Consider the following 18,230-nt stretch of genomic DNA (forward strand, 5'->3'; position numbering starts at 1 on the left):
CTTATTGATGGGTTCTATGTGAATATATAATCTGTATTTAGTCGGATATTTCTATGTGTAAGTAGGTTTTAACTAGTATGTGCAAATGTGCTTTTATGCCCTTGGATCTGTACTGGGGAATAACAGTTCTGAGGTAGTGTGTAGTTGTGCAGCACATAGCGCTGCCATCGAAAAACTTAAAATTGTATGATTCCCCTTTTTGCTAAATAATTTACTGTCAAGGCAAGAAGAGTCATAACATAGAGAACAAAAATGGAAAACAGACTGGCTGCAGAGGAGCCACCAGAGTTAGCCTCGGAGTCAGCCTTCGCCAGGATAAACGAGGGAAAGAACGAACTTAGGGACTCAAGATTTGAACCAGTCCGGGAAAAATCGTTCTGGTTTAGTGCCCTCAGCCTCCTCAAGTATCCCACTCATTCGTGGGTTGTTGCACCGACAGCAGCCTTCCGCATCCTAGGCTCTTCTCTCAAGATCCATCATAACCCCACAAAAGTGTCACACCTCTTTCATGAACGACTGGGTTTCATCCTCAACCATTAGAGATGCACATTTCTGCCTCAGTGGTACAATCCGGCAGAGATCTTGTCTGACGAGCGAGACACTGTGCCCACTCCTCCTCTCTGAAGTTCTAGCACCTTCCTAGGTTCCTGGATGGCTTCTAGGATCATTAACAGAGAGACTTCTCTGTTAGGGTCGCGCATTGGAGGCACCAAAAAATACAATCACTGGACCGGCTGGGTGCCAGATGTCCAGGTGTACTTATCGATTTTGCCCTGCACTGGGCCTCCTTGTCCCTTGTCCTTTCCCATATCAGAGTAAAGATTTGAGGTTCACAGTAGGTCCTAGAAGACCATTTCTGTTGAACCGCTGCAACATGGCCCCTGCCTCGTCTGGGCAACTCCACCCGGGTCGCCCCAAGAACTAGGTCTTCAGCAGGCAGAATTGTTGCAGGCAGGCAATCAGATACAGTGGGCCCCAGAGTAAATCCAGCTGATCAGGTGGCCCATCCATTTGCATAGTAGGAGCAAGGCTTTCAGGAGCAACATGTAAACTAGATCTTTCAACAGTCCCAGTTATGGCACAAAAACCAAATCCCTCACTGCCCACATCAAACAGTCTTACTGACGTGTTGATTATGGGTTCAAGTTTTGACCCCTATATCCGGTTGTAATAAAAGAAAATAGAATCCTGGAGTCGTGGTGTGGAAGTATCAGAGTACCAATACATAACAAGCATTGGCATAGCCAATAGGTCTCGCCTTTGGGACCTTATAAGTGTTTAGCCATGCAACAGTTGCATAACCAAATACTTATAAGGTCCCAAAAGCGAGTCCTATTGGCTATGCAAAGCGGCTGTGCGGCCGCGAAAGTCAAAGTAATCGCGGTAAAGCGCGGCGCGCGTGCCCGCGCACATACACTGTAGCTCTAGGCTGGCCTGGTAGCACTTTTTGGAGCCCTCTCAATAAGTCTCGCCAGACCAGCGCATGCGCTGGGTCAGGCGAGACCTAAAAAGGGCCTCCGAGATCTCCCACAAAATTATAGAATGATCACATTGCTGGATATACCAAGTAAGATCTATGCTAAATTGCTGTTGAGGCATTTAGAGGATTGGGTTGAGTAGAAGAATATCCTGCCTAATATGCATATTGGGCTTAGGTAGTTTCATTCTACAATCGATTGATGTCTTATATGAAAGCTGCTAGCAGAGAAATGTTCTCAATTTGAGCACCTGGGGTTAAATGTGGCATACATTGATCTGTCAATGTCATCTGCCTTTGATACCATAAACCGGCAAAGGTTGAGGTAAAAGATGGCAGATTGTGGGATCCCAGAGGGCTTACTTGCTCTAATAATGAAGTTGCATGAGAGTTCATGGACACAAATAGAGTTGGGTAGTAATGTAGCCCTCTTTAGGAAAATTGAAACTCCAAATGGGTTATGATAAGGATGCATACTGGCTCCTCTTTTTTTCTATCTGTAAAGCAGATATCCCTGACTACTTGATGAAAGTGAGGTCTTTCCCACCAGAGTTGAGACAAGCAGAAATACTGTATCTATTCTATGTGCAAAATACTATTATTATGGACCTTATAATAGTGGGATTGCAGAGGTTGCCCGGGGCTTTTGCAGTCTACTGTTTAGAGAATGATCTGGTAATTAATATGAGAAAAACTAAAGCAATGTCTTTTGTGTCTAAACGGTCCAAAAATCTAAAGCATAAATTGTTGTTAAATGTCCAAAGTGTTGAGTTTGTGCAAGAGTATCAATATTTAAGCATGCCTTTCAGCTGGAACCTCAAAAACACTTTAGATTGCAGGAACAAAGCAGTAAAGCAGTGGCTGGTGCAATTGGTAGGATGGATAGTAACGCAACTCGGTGGCGGTGTTGAGAGACATACAACCTGAAAATTACTAATGTATTGGTTAGAAATATTGGAAGGGGGTCTGTGAACTCAGCACTACGCTTAGAGTTGAGGTTCATAAATATAAAATACAAATACTATCAGAGACTCCTAAACTATTAAAGAGAATTGCAGAAGTAGTGAATGGTACGTTTAGGTTTATATTGAAGTCTTATTTTGAGAGGGGATCCACAACGAATTGGATGGTGATCTTGAGGAAAACCATTAAACGCGTGGACGTAAAGGGGAGATTAGACCATACTTGGCCAAAAAGCTGATAGGAAGAAAATAATAAAAAATGTGGTTAAAGAAGCAGCGATAATGAGTGACTTCATAGATTGCAGCCAGCGTCCCTAACTTGCACATTTGATGGAATTGGGTTTAGGTAAAATGCAGAAATATTTGAAAGGTATAAAAGCAAGGGGGACTAGAAGATAGATGATGAAGTTAAGACTGGGACAGGTGCCTCAATCCATAGTTTGGACGATATTAAAAAATGCTGCAATGTATTCAGCAGAGTTTGCCAGAAATTGCCCATTTTGCACAGCTGGAAAGTGGTCACTTAGTCACTTACATTTTTTTTGCACAGAGAAGGAATATATTCCTACCAGTTTTTAAAGCTCTGAGGGTTAGGACCCTAGCCTCATTGCATAGCATAGTAATGAAATGTGAAAATATAAAGCTCTGTTGCAAACTAGGTCAATTTTTAGATAACATAATATATAGGCGTATAGCTGTGGACCGAGATGGTGGTTGTATGAATCAATGTTAAGAGGCAACTAAAAATGTCATGTTTATGGACCACTAATGCACTTTAGAGCTAGGTGTGGTTTGGCTTGCTCCCTTATGCACATTATATATTGTTTGGATTACTTGGAGTTTGGAATCGTTATGGTATGCTGCTAGATCACTAATGCACCTTAATTTATTTGATTTTTTATCAGTTAATTTATGTATCTCTCTGAGGGGTTAGTGTGTTTTAGGTAAGAATGTAAAGAAAAAAATTACGTTTATGCTGCCATGAAATTGGGATATTTGAGGTGGATTGTTAGTAGTATGTGTTGAGCAGGCTGTGGAGAAAAGTCAAACAAGTATTGTTATTTCTGTTTTTCATTTAAAATGGATGAATGTACGGATATTGTAAATTTGTTTAAAAAAAAAATCAAACGTAAATAATCAAACGTAAAACGTACTTACGTATTGCCACAAGGGTGAGGTCCCAGTGGGTCTCGGCAGATAAAACGGGAAGGGAAAAGCCAAGAGTCCGCAGGGTCGCCCCAGCTCCAGCACACTCTAGCCTAGCGCAGTCAGGTTGTGCAGACATTTGTGTATCCAGCAGGTACACTGGCAATGTATTGCTGCCTTGGCCCTCACAGATCCAGCACAGCTCACTGCAGCCTCTCCACTAGTGCATCTTCTCGTCCTGTTCTCCAGGGACTCCAAGCAGCTACAATGTCCTCTCCTGCACCAACTCCACACAGTCTCGGGTCTTCTACGGGGTCCTCACCTCCACTCCACCAGTTGGGTTTCCAACCATGCATTCGATTCATAGTGGACGCCGTACCAGGCCACCAGTCACTCCTGGGCACCTCCTCCTTCAAGGCATAGAGGCGGCGCACAGCTCCTGGTTGTCAGAGTCGGTCTGAAATTAGGTGATCTGGGTTGCAGAATTGGAGTGGAGCCGCTAGTGTATGATTATATAGGATTAAGTAGTAGGCAATTACACGGAGCTCTAAGAGTGTGTGGCTGACTGGTGGGCTGCAAGGCCCCCAGCATGCAGCGCTAAAATGATACACTACAGATAGTGTTGTTTCACGGTGAAAACTTCAAAAATGGAAGTTAAATGTAAAAATCTACTGGAAGACGACCTGTTAAAGAGAGTGCCCAGATAAGATCATAGTCTGGGATCTAGGACAGTCAAAAGCACCGTAGAACCAATGAAGCAGAAGACATTAATAGGAAGAAAATGAAAAGGGGGGTCACTGATCAGAAGTTGAAAATCTTCATCCATGAGATAAACAAACACAAGGAGAAACTTTGTCAATTCAAGAATTGCACGTAAGAAGAAAGCGGTACCGTTGAATGAGATACGGGCAAAAGTAAACCCAGTGGCATCCACCAAAATGACTGTTGACCAAAGAAATGCTGGGGAAAATGAGCAGTCTGGAGAAAGATCTGGCAGCAGTTGAAATGTCCATTCTCACATGTCAACATACAACTTTAATGAGAAGGTGAATGCTCCAGCCCATGTTCAACTATTACTGCATGATGTCCTGCATTGGTTTTATATTGGAAGTGTACCCTTCCAGTAAAAAACACTAAGCTTAGAAAAAACCTTTTCCCAATTTAAATGTCTGTACAGTGCAACACAAATATAAAGTTAGAAAAGTTTAAAGAAATGAAAATAGTAGATAGGGTGTGGTATGCTAACAAGCATGTCACCAGCTGGACACTTGCCCTTGCTTGTTTATAGTGGCTGCGTAATGTCATCTCCTTTCCACTGGCATGTGGAATGCTGTATATGTAATTGGAACCAGGTGATGTCACGTAGTGATGTATTGAGGGTTGAGGACAGATAACAGTTGATTTCTTTATTGGCTATGATGGTGAATCTTCTGCTGGAAATAAACCTATATCTTTCATCTACTTTGGCTGAGGAGGATTCATTCTTTGAAATGCGACACTGGCGTAGTCGGCAGGTGCAGAAGATCTCAACACAAGGTGCCTTCACTGGAGTTAACTGCTAGGTGGGGCAACTTCCCAGTGAGAAATATCTGTTCTTAAGGAATTTGACTTTCAAACTTCATTGTTTCTGTTTCAGTTATTCTGTTATATCTTTTCCCCCCTTGGTACATTCCTTCCACCCCCACCCCCACATTCTTTTGGTACATCTGTAGAATCTTTACATGAAGGCAGCCTTGGAATGTTGACAAGGTGCGCTTGAGAGAGTGTTTCTGGCACCAGCAAACTGAGGGTGCATCTTTCTTTCTTTGATAATAAAGAACACAAAAACGTACCTTCTTGGTTATTCATTACTACATTTTGGCAACGAGCGAAGGGATGCTGTGACAGGGACAGCGCTGCACCCTCCCCTGTTGAATTTTCATCTTGCTGGATGCCTGCTGGTACTGCTTTGGAGCCGAGTCTAGTTGTAGGAATCCGCTTTTGGACAATTTGGAACTGTAGTCCTCTCAAGGTGGTGAGATTTCCCCTTCATTCTTTCGGGGATTGTCATTTTGTCCTGATTTGCGTCCTCAGCGTTGACTTGTGCTCTTCTCCCACTTCCTGCCCTCACGAGTTCACAGGGGGGAGGCTGGCGTGCCCACAGCTGCTTCAGCGTTTTATATTTCTTGCGGGACTTTGTTTATACATTCAGTGTATTTCCTGACGGGGGTAGCCTTTGAGGGAGGCGTACTTCAGCCATCAAAACAGGTGAGCTGCCTCGTGTTATGCTTTCCACTGGCTACGTGCAAGTCGTAATGTGGTTTCATTGCTGGAGTCCGCTTTATGTGGCACAGTGAATGGCTCTTTGTACGTCACCATGAGGTTGAAGGATTTATCGAGTTTCATGAGTTTTCCCCATGCAGCGGCAAATAGTTGAGCGATCCATGCTCATGTGCGTCCAGATCGTGCTTTTAGCTGCATAGTGTGAGCAGGTGGTGTCCTGATTCCAGGCGGACATCTACATTGGTGGAGCGAGGGGATCCCCTTCACGGCGCTTGCTTCTACGGTGACTTCAACGGAGGTGTGGAGAGTTGGAGAAGTAACGAGTGAGCGTCTTTGGAGGTTTTGTTTTCTTAAAGGGAGACGTGTGTACGTTGAAGCTCCAGGAATTAGAACTTTTGTTGCGCTGGAGGAACTGAGTCTGAGGAAGTCAGTGACGGCTGTCTCCTCACAGCGTCTCTTGTCAGGAAGTTCCTGCCTCCTCATTCAGACTGGTTGTGTTTTTTTTTTTTGTAATATCCACAGTCATAAAAAGAGGACTGTAGCACACTAGGTTACAGCTATTTACTATCTAGGTGAAAATCGTTTTTAACTTTCTTTCTTGAATATTGGGCTGACTCTAACAGATTACATATTCTATTACCTGTTTGAATTAACTTGTTTTTCATTTTTAGGTTTTGCTCTGTGTTTGCACTTTTTATTTGACTTTTCACTTTGTTGTGTAACACATAAGATTCTGTTATTAGCTATGGCTGGTGCAGGCATGAGTCAGCCAAACCCTTTTTGAACGAGTTGGGAGAGCCAGATATACCCTGGAGAAGATGGGAAGGTATTTTCAAATCATACCTTATAGCTATAGGGGGTGGTAATTTTTCAAATGTAAGGAAACAACATATACTGTTGCACAATCTGGGAATTCAGGGAAGAAACGTTTTTGAGGACATTACAGGGAGACTGGTGGATGAGGAACCTTTGGAGGAGGAGGCTGTGGTTGACGTATATGAATACACGCTAAGGAAGTTAGAGGAACACTTCAGAGTTAAAGGCAATGTGGTTCTAGAAAGACACAAATTCTTCAAGATATGTCAAAGAAAGGACGAGAAAGTATCCTCTTACGTAGAGGTGTTGAGGGGCATGTCTGCAACTTGTGAATTTGGTGCGCTGACAGACTCCTTTATCAGGGACCAATTAGTCAAGTGCACAAATGAAGGAAAGGTTCAGGAGGAATTATTAACTAGGACTCTTGACCTTGAAGAAGCTATTAGTATAGCCAAGGGATTGGAACACACTGCACTATGTATGAGAGAGATGAAGATTGCAGAAGGGTCAAAGGAGAAGAGTGAACCTAAGGCATCCAATAGTGAGGAAGCTGTTTGCAAAGTAGATACTAAAAATAGAGAAGTTCCAAGTAAAAAGTTGGAAAACGTACAGTTTCAGATGTGGTAGCCCTAATCAGTTTGCAAACAATTGGAAATGCCCTGCTAGGAACATAATATGTAGGAAATGTAATAAGAGGGGTCATTTTTCAAAAGTATGTAAAGCATTTAGTTCCAAAGTACATGTGATTGAGCACCAGGAGGTAGAGAAAGAAGAGGAAAAGACTTTTATTTTTCAAATTGAGGAAGAGAGCACGGAGGAGAAAACTCAGTATCCCACATGTGAGATTAGTCTTGATGGTGAAAAATTCATGGTCTATGCTGACTCGTGTTCCCCTTTTACCCTAGTGGAGAAGAGAATTTTTAATGAGAAGTTTTCTAAACATAACATCAAGTTAGAAAATGCTGATATAAGTCCATCAGGGTACAACAGAGAACCAATTCCCTTAGAAGGTATGGTGAGAATGAGAATCTCTTTTAAAAACAGACACACAGTGGGGAAGGTTTATATTACCAAGCAGGGCTCAAGTCTTTTAGGATGGAAACTTCAGAAAGAATTAGGGATTACCCTGGACCCAAATAATTTGGAGCAAGTCTTACTCATTGATCCCCCTGTTGTTGGTGACAATCTCACGAAAGAATTTCCTTATGTGTTTAATGAAAATTTGGGATTGTTAAAAAACTATATGCATAAAATTGTTCTAAAAGAAGGTGCTGTCCCAGTTACACACAAAACACGTTCCATATCTTTGCTAATGAGAGAACCCTTAAGATTGGAATTAGAAAAACTAGTCAACCAAGGGATCATCCAAGAAATAGAAAGCTCAGCAAGGTTGGCACCCATTGTAATTACAACCAAGGACAAGGGACAGAGTATTAGACTATGTGTGGACTTGAGAGCCTTAAATGCCAACATAGTAGTTGATCGACATCCTTTACCGAGGATCCACGAGATGGTAAGCACCATACAAGGGACTATGTTTTTTAGTGGGCTCGACCTTTCCTCAGCTTATTATCAGATCAAGTTACATCCTGAATCGCAACCTTTGACAGCATTCACCACCCCTTTTGGCAACTTCAAATTCTTGAGGATGCCATTTGGGTTGGCGTCCGCAGCGTCAGCATTTCAACGAGCAATGCAACATGTACTGAAAGATTGCCCCAAGACTATGTGTGTTCAGGACGATATTTTGATCTATGGTTCAAGTGAAACAGAACACAATTCTAATGCGGGTTTAGTTCTCAAGAAACTGAGAGAAGTGGGGTTCACTACTAAAGAAAGCAAATGTAAACTAGGCGTTACTTCAGTTGACTACCTGGGACACACAATCTCGGAGGAGGGCATAAAACCTAAGATAGATCTCTTTGAAGCAGTGAGAAAAGCGCCCACTCCAACGAGTAAAGAGGAAATTCGGTCTTTTTTAGGTTTGGCTGAATATATGGCTAAGTACATTAGAAATTTTGGCATGCTTTCACAACCCCTCAGAGATCTCGATAAAAAAAGACTCCACGTTCTTTTGGGGCAAAGATCAAACGGATGCGTTTGAAAGTATAAAGGAAGCTATCATTTCGGCCCCATTCATCGGCAATTTTGACGTTGAGAAAGACACAATCATTTCCACGGATGCCAGTGGGAGAGGCATTGGAGCCACTCTATCACAAAGATTGGACAACAAAGTAAAAGTAGTGGCTTTCGCTTCCATAACTTTGTCTAAGGCAGAATCAAATTATTCCACAGTAGAAAAGGAGGCGTTAGCTGTGTTTTGGGCAATAAAACACTTCAGTTTCTATGTTTGGGGCCTACCTTTCGAAGTATGTACAGATCACAAACCTTTATTGTCATTGTTCACAAAAAAGGACATGGAAAACATGACCCCCGCATTGCAAAATGGGTTCTGGGTCTTCAGGGCTTCAATTTCAAAATGGTTTATGTTCATGGTCAACTGAATAAAGTTGCAGACTTTTTATCTAGGGCACCAATGGAAAAGGAAAGTGTTGAAGCCACAGGAAAAGAGGCTGTTCTGGAGGTAAGGCTCCCTGCTGTAACAAAAGAGCAATGGGACTATTACATGGAGCAGGATGATATCATCAGCAAAGTAAAAACATATGTAATAAATGGTTGGCCCAACAAATGCAAAGATCTTCATAAAGACATACAACCTTATTGGAACGTCAGAGATGACTTGTCTATTGAAGGGAGGTTGCTTCTCAAGTCAGGGAAAATAGTTCCGCCAGACGGGATAAGAATTCAAATAATTGATCTCACACACGAAGGACATTTAGAGAGTAGTCTATGCAAGGCAAGATTAAGATCGGAATATTGGTTCCCAGGTATGGATCAGTTAATGGAAGAAAAAGTGAGGGACTGTTATGCTTGTGAAATGAGTAATAAATCCAGAAGTACCAGGCGCACCCCTCTCATACCAGTTGAAATTCCTAAGTCTCCTTGGGACAAGCTGGGTTTTGACATCACGGGCCCTATACATGCAAGGGGACCGCAGGATTGGTACCTTTTAGTGCTCATTGACTACTACTCGAACTGGATCACATACAAATTTGTGAATAACACCAACACTAAATCCCTAATTGTGTTCTTGAGTGATGTGTTTTCTAAGGAGGGTATTCCCTCCACCATAATAACGGATAATGGTGTCCAGTTGGTGTCGGATGAGATGAAGGAGTTTTTAAAGGACATGTCCATTGCCCACATTTGCACTCCTTTGTATTGTCCTAAGGCAAATGAGAAAGTTGAGAGGGCTAATCGTTTGAAAAAAGTGTGCATTCAACTTGCTGTCAAGTCTGGGAAGCCCAATGAGTCAGCCATTAGAGATATGCTATGGTCATACCATACTACACCTAGTCTCACCACAGGTCATACTCCCTTTGAATTGTTGAGGGGGAGGAAGGCGGGCTCAAAGTGGTCTCCCAACTGGTTGTACCCGAAAGGTAAGGTAGAGGTCAATCAGGAAGAGTTCAGTAAGAGGGTGGAATCCAGACAAAAGAAGTACAAGGAATGGTATGACAAGAAATGGGGTGCTAAGGACAGGTGTCTCAGACCAGGGCAAAAAGTTTACATCAGGAAACCCGAGGGCCTATATGGTAAAGGCGACAAATATTATGCTCCTGAGAAAATAAGCGAGGTTAAAAAGAATGTGGTAATTATGGAAGACGGGAAAAAGTGGAGCATGGATCGTGACGCCATAGGCCCCAAACTAGTGGGACACAGGGAGGACAGAATGCCCCTCACTCAGTTATTGGTGATGTGCACGCTCATTTTGTGAGCTGGCTCAGCCTGCCATGGAGAAGGTGTGAAAGGCTTAGGAGGAGTATGTATTTATCAGGATGACATCCTAATCTTTGGTAAGGATGAGTCTGAACATGATGCACGTATGAGAGATGTTTTCGGGAAATTGTGTGTATGTAACCTCACGATCAAGTTTGAAAAATGTAATTTTTGTTCTTACTCAATAGACTACCTTGGTCACAACATTAAAAGGGAGGGCATCAAACCTAAGCTTGATCTTGTATCCACCATTCAGGAGATGAGCCCTCCTTCATCCAAGAAGGAATTGATTACGTTTTTGGGAATAGTAGAATATTACTCGAAATTTGTAAAGAATTTTGCGGAGCAGAGTGTGAACATGAGGCAACTCTTAAAAAAGGGTGTGGACTTTTTTTATGTTTCATATAGGTACCCCAATATAGGCTCAGGTAGTCACCTAACCTTTCACCAATATTCTTCCCTACCATTACACTACATAACGGTTCTTGGGACCTACCTTTTACCTAGTTATGGTACTGCTTACAGGAAGTTTTCCCTTGAAAACTAGCCTCATCCATTATGTATGAGGATTCTTGGAAACTCAGCAGGACTACCATCTCCTTCATAATAACCATGTATAAGGGTCATTCCTTCCATCATCCTAAGCCCGACATGACACAGCAAGGTAGAACCCCTGAGGGTACCACTTTGGGTATATATACACCATATCTTTGACTGAGGCAGGAAGAGGAGAAAAGGGACTTCCATGCTGACACACTGATGCAAGGCACTGAGGTTCCTGAACCCAGACACTCCATCTCGCAGTTGTCTGACATCCCTCGTGGGGTGTCAATATCGAGACCACGACGGTGTCCCACAGTCTCTCACTTCAGGTAATGGGGGTGACTTTCCTAGAGGGATTCTTGGCTTTACACCTACATACATGCTAGTTACACTTAGGTAGATGTAGTTAGGGTCGCATTGTAGGAGGACGCATTTTATTGTCATGTATTTTTATACCTGGCTGTATTCATGGTTTTAGCATTATGGTAGAAATCTAACATCCTTTAACTCTGTTGGTGCTTATAATCATTTATATCTGTTTCTGTCTAATGGTTGTTTCAGTCCACCTATTTTACACTAGAATGATGCTGGTTCAATAAATGCTTATTGAAAACATCCCCACCATTTATTCTATGTATCTCTCTGGGACAAAGTGAGCACGAGTGACTGAACGAAAAGTACTGTACTGCTTCCACGATCCCTGATGGGACAGAGTTGTCATGTTCGATAGTTGCCAAGAACTATTCTCTCCTTAGTAAGAAGGGTTTCTAATGGTACTGTGAGCTAGCTGGTATACAGGCTAACATACTTGGTGGTGGTGTCTGGAATCAGTCTAAACACCAATCCCACCGTCTATGTTGTCTAAACCCGCAGATCCTATATAGGTTTATAGGAACTACACGACATGGCGCCGCCACTAATAACATAATTTACCAGAAATGTGCTAATGGTGGCTAAAAAGCTGTTGGGGTAGCTGTTTGGTTCCCTTGACTGTTGCTCGTTTAAAAGTTTGCTCAAATTAATGTGCTTAGAGATGTAATCCCAATGCTCCTAAAGACATATTTTCTGCAACTGCAACCCTTGTCGCCTTCCTGAAACCTGCAGGAGTGTGTAAATGTGTGACTAATATCTTCTGAGGGGAGAAACATATCCCTATTTGTGACCGTCTTTGGCTTAGAATGTACCCAGATGGTGGCTTTTAGGCGGTAGATACTTTAAGTAGGCCAATGTACGTTCACTAGATCATTCCTTCTTATTTTTGCATTTTTATGTAGCGCGAATGAAGGCATAGGCCCTGAATCCACTGTTCATGTCTCTCAAAGTCGCCAGCAAAAAAGAGTGACCAACAGAATGGCAAAAACATAAGTCAGGAGAGAGGATGTGGAGTAACAGCTAGTGCCAGGACTTTAAAGCTGGGGATCTGGGTTTGAGTCTCAGTGGAAGCTCTACATCCTGTTTTTCTGGGCAAGTTTCTGTAAAAGAACTAATACTCATGTAAAATGCTTTGATACCTTCATTTGCACTATATAGAAATGCAAAAAATAAAGGGACTGAAAGGAGAAGTTCTTGCAGATTTGTGAGGTGGGGGAGTGAAAAGATGCACTCAGTAGAGTGTTTAAACAACGCATGTTTGGATGTGAGGGCGATCTGACTGGGGTTGATTGGGAGGGAGGAAAGAGGCGACGGAGGGTGGAAAGAGTGAAAACAAAAACACAAGCACTCCGTGGAATGCTCAAAGCAACAAGATTCAAAGTCACATACATACAAAAGATAAGCACAATGCCTTTGAAGAAAAACAAGCTTTGAAGTGATTGGCTCCGCGCACACTGTTACTACATATTGACCGATGGGGAGCTGCCATAAAAGAGCAGTAAAGGCTTTTTAAGGATACATCCCTTTCACAAACCATGAGTCTGTAAATTAAATTGAATGCCCTAAGGTCACAAGCAGAAAGGGGGAGTCATATTTCACTGCTCCCATAGCAAAACAGCAGTGAAAAATTTCCTTAGAACCTTCCAAACCAAACATACTGTAGCAGTTCTCATGTGCTGCAAGCGTGGAAGCACTGGGTAACGCACACATTAAGGTACGTAAACCAAACATTATGCAGAGATGAATGTGCTATGATTTGATCATAGGATACGTAGAAAAAAACTTACGGTAGGTTGTTAAAATCTTAGGTTACTGTTGCTATGGACGCAGGAGCTCTACATGACGATGTGGCTAGTATGACACAAGATTATGTAGCAACTCACATAAGCCACAAGTAACAGTGTGTCCACTTTAAAGCCATCCTCAGGCTTACACTGCATTTGGCTCAAGAGTACACACAAGACAAAACTAGGAGCCTGACCATGCGCAACCCTTCACACAGGGTCCCTGGTCGATCGTAACATGAACAGAGCTGAAATAATCTATTGAGCAGGGAAGCGCGAAAAAGAGTCTGGAGGTTTGTTGGCTACAACAGGGAAGGCTGTTTAAACTTTAGGATCGTCAGTAGCAGTAACAAAGCCCAGACACTCCTTGTTATAAATACATAAAGTTGCCTCTCTCCTTGAAGAGCGTTTTAAAAAGTCTAGTTAGGAACATTTCAACGAGGGTATAAAGTTGGTCCTTTCAATCTGCATTTTCTGATTAAGTAAAGTTTCAGAAAAATGAACAGCAAATGCTGAAAACAGATTGGCTAGGCAAGAATGCATAAACAAGCTGCGTTCATGTTTTCGCTCCAAGAACTTCAGCCTGAAAGAAGACACGCACTTGCAGTTCAATGTCGAGGTGTCTAAATGCTTTACATACCGGAGTCTTTGCAGTGTCAATGACCAGCTGTGGGGGGCCATGCTGATAAAATAAAAGCACAAAAGCGGGCGCCATGCTGAATAAAGGTGACAAGATTTACAGGCCTGTTTTAAATCGCGCTCAAAATCAAAAGGCAGGGAGAGCAGCAGCACAAACGGAGAGCCTTCCCATGCCACCGTGCAGAAACAAAATAAATAAATAGTGCCAGAAAGAAGCCTAAATGCACACAAGTGGACAGTTACAAGTAATGGGGTGGTGCTTTGTGGGAGTGAACAAACGACCAAAAGGCGAGCTAAATAGGAAAGATTAACCATTTAGAATTAAGGATTTTTAAAGTACACTGAAATAAACAAATGAAAACTAATGGGTGGGCTGTAACCCCACAAAGTATTTACAACAGGTCTTGAAGCTCGAACTAAAAAGAAAAAGGAGCAGAACAAAATTATACTCCAACAAGTCGTGGGTGTATGCCAAGGTGTACCTTGCACCTGTAAAAATGAAAACCTAAATGCAAAAGCAATTTAAAAAAAAGAGTGCATTAAAAAATCGTTGCTTAAATACATATTTCAGTAACTGAAAATCAGGCTAAATCACTAATGTCAAACCATGTTTTTTCTCTTTGTAATTCAAATAATCAAGCAATTTTCACTAGCTGGAGGGGCTGAAACCTCCTAAGTTGTATGGAGAACTCACTAAATTGACTTTTCATGACACATGAAAAACAATTCAGAGGTAGTTCTGTCCCATCTGCAAGGGAATGTAGTATGCATGTTTATCCTATGTATCTCAACAATGTTTTTTTAAACCTGCACAGCCAATATGCATACACATACAGAACAAAAGAACAGTCCTGTGCACACATACAATTCATTAAATCAAAAATTGACATGACGACTCTTCAGGGCTGAAGCTAGTGCCAAAATGACAGTAGATATTATTCACTCGCATACGGAATAGATGCCGCCAGGATGCTTTGACACTTTTTCTAGTAAAGACGTTGCCTGACACATACGAGCTGGAATTACTCTTTAAGGATACTTTGTCTATATAACTGATTTTTACGTGACTGGCGGCATGAAGTCATCTTTGATCCTTGTTTTTGCTTAATTTTGAAGAGACGATACTTATTTGCACAGATCGACTGACCCATCGCTCACATTTTTGCGTCCCCTACCGGGTTGGAATTATCACCGGTGGAGGGTATCTACTGTCATTTTGGCACTAGCTTCAGCCCTGAAGAGTCGTGGTTTACACGTCCCACGATGAAACACGTGTCGGCTGGATATGCATATTAAACAGAATTACTAATTTATATATGGATGTTTCTTTTGTTGAATTGTACTTACTCATGTCAATTTTTGATTTAATGAATTGTATGTGTGCACAGGACTGTTCTTTTGCTTGGTTTTAGGTCAAATTTTATTTGTCCTATACAATTTGAGGGGTTTCAGGGGTCTCCCCTCCCTGCTTTGCACCATACAGATATTGAAGCTCACTGTACCTACGTTTATCTGCAGAGCGCCACTACTTCCTAATTTTTGAATACCCTGTTCTAAAATTTTTTATACACATACAGAACACCAAATATGATCATGAATACTAATTACACAGACAAGACTATAACACTCAACCAACAGAAACACAAATTACGTGGAGTATATATTAACATTTACAAAAATAAATGATATTGCAACAACACACTCACCTGTTTCATTACTGAATGACAACTGTTCCTGTGACTTTTGGTGCCTAACCCTATGTGGTATCCTCGGTCAAAATGACTGTCAAATTTTCAAACTTTTGTACTTCCATGCAAAAAAATACACCTTAACACATCTGATAAAAAGCTATATTCAGACATCATTTAAAGAAAAATGTTATTACTCATATACTTATTCCTGTGTTCAACCCTGAAAAATAATTACGTTATTTCTACTGTCACCTCTTTTTAACATTTCCCTTATAGCACTGTTACAAGGTTCTCATTTCACCGATCTGCGTACCCTTGATCTCAGTCACCAGTTTTCTGGATATCCACAGTCTCCCTTTTCTTCCTTATCTCCTCCATAGGGACAAGACGAATATTGGAGTGGAGGTAACTAAGACCACCAGTGGGGCTCCACAAAGTAGTTGACGAGGTTGTCACACTTATATGGGCATAGCCAGTGGTGTAACACAAAATGGTGCCCCCCCTTGCAGAATTTATTGAGGGGCTCCCGAGTCAGCCGTATCTCACAGATATTCATTGACCTTGGACTGAATAGGGCCCCTCTTCAATGGTCCCCTGGAGGGTTAGCCCCCCGCCCGCATCGCATTGGCTGCAGGGGCCTATGTTACACCCTTAACCCTTTCATTTAAAACTTTTGTTCATGCTATGTACACCATTTTCTTCATTACAGCTGCAGCGTTCCTGGCCAGGAGCCTCACACATGTTCCTCTATCTATAGGAATGGTGTGACTAATTTCCAATTGCAAACTCGTGAAGGTCCAATTACAGTTATATCTCATAAATGTCTGTCCTCTCTTCCCATACCCTGGATGGTGGATTTAACAATGTCCTTGTCTTCCTAATGTCAATCCCATAGAATCTAATCAGTGCACAGTCTCTGTTCAGAGCGTAGCACTCAAAATCCTGTCACCTGCACTATCCTTCATCTGTTAAATGCCATCCACCTCGCTTCTTTCCCCCTTTTGAAAGAGAACTTTTCCCATAGCCACTGAGGCTGCCACCAGTAGCCCCTCCATGGCCAATATTAGCCCCCCTAGTAAATTATTGTGATATAGATACTGTCCTCCAACATGCCAGGAAGAAGGATCCCCTCCAATTTCAAGGATCCATGATAAATATACATCTGTACTTTTCTACAGTGGTTCAAGAGACCCGAGATAAATTCCTGGATGTGGAAAAACGTTGGAGAGCCAAGAAAGTGAAACACTTTATATTCTACCCAACCAAACAACATTTTAAATGGTAGGATAGGACACACATAATCACGGATATGAAGGAAGCTCCCAAATTCATCAAGAAACAAGACAAACTGCAGAGCAGCAAAACACCCTCCAGTACGCCCATGTAAGGTCAACATACAGACAAGCCGACAATTAACACCAGTGATGTGGAGTGACGCTGGAGTAGAGGATACCCGAGTGACCCGGTAGGAGGTTACAGAGATGCTTGCCTCCATCTAAGGCGGACTTGTTTGGATCCATTCCTTGTGGGGGTGTCCTCTGACGTTGATGGTCTGGATGAACCATCTGTCTTGCCTAGCTGAATTAGTCACTTTCTTTAAACATTATGCATTTACGCAAGTAAAATAAATTTACAGAGATAGAGGTGACCAGCACTGTAAGCCCACATGTGTGTACCACACACAATTCATTTTGAGATGGAGTTTCTGTTACAAGTTCTAGGAGTTAGCTTCCCGGTAAGTTGGGGATATCAGTGTGGGTACGAATGGGAGGGATTTGTTGCTATGTTTTTGTTCAAGGCGATGCATACTTCCCGTCTCGACATTCATCAGACATACTGGTATCTGATATCATGTCTGGCTGTTTTGTTTGCCAGTATATGACGCGGAACTGATAGAATGTGTGGACCGTTTACAAGCTCCTTGAGAGTAGTATCTGTGGGGATCAGTTGAGGGTGGGTAAGTAGGATATGCATGACCTTAACCGGTTGTCGGAAGGGGCTCAAAGTTATGCCACAAGGTGCGGTGTTCTAAATATGTTTTATTAATGTAACCTATGTACGTACAGTGGAGACCATTTCCGACTAAACCCACGCGGGTGTGTGCATCTATTCAAATTGATCCCAATTGACAAGGGAGTTTTGTAAGGCTGAGAACATTGGATTAGCCGTTTCGGAACAACCATGCTGTAGTTCAGTTAATAATTTGCAGATCATAACTAAGACACGACGGTCTCCATATAAGAATTAATAGTTGCAAGTTTGGACGGAACCATCAATATACATATTTGAGCCCCAGGAATTAATTGAAGGGCACTTTACTTCCAAATACTGACTAAGAAATAAAGTGAGACCATCGACCTAGTAACATAGAGGCCCTATGTGGGATATGTGAAAAAGATTTTTCTGGAATATGCCTTTTTAATCAACTCAAGAGAGTCCATCATGTTGTCTTGATAAAGATGGAAATATTTTAAACCCATCGAAACGCGTCGACGCCTTTTTAACCACATAATCCGTGAACACAGGCGACAGAACGAGTTGAAAATCATAAAAACACCAAGTTCTACGCCGGAAATAGTGTTAAATCACGGATATGTAAATTTTATTGACATATTCTGTTTGTCTATTTTACACTCTCTTTCTTTTAGTATGTACTGTTTATGTTCTTGTGAGTCTATTGTAATTATGTATTGTTCAT

General features: G+C 42.0%; 1 pseudogene across 1 annotated transcript in view; it reads left to right on the forward strand.

Moving 5' to 3' along the window:
• Positions 1–18,230, forward strand: part of LOC146854205 (solute carrier family 23 member 1-like) — a 260,981-nt pseudogene that overhangs the window by 192,859 nt on the left and 49,892 nt on the right. The gene's annotated exons all lie outside the window — the stretch shown is intronic.

This window comes from Triturus cristatus, chromosome 4_1 (genome assembly GCF_964204655.1).
Source record: "Triturus cristatus chromosome 4_1, aTriCri1.1, whole genome shotgun sequence".
NCBI lineage: Eukaryota > Metazoa > Chordata > Amphibia > Caudata > Salamandridae > Triturus > Triturus cristatus.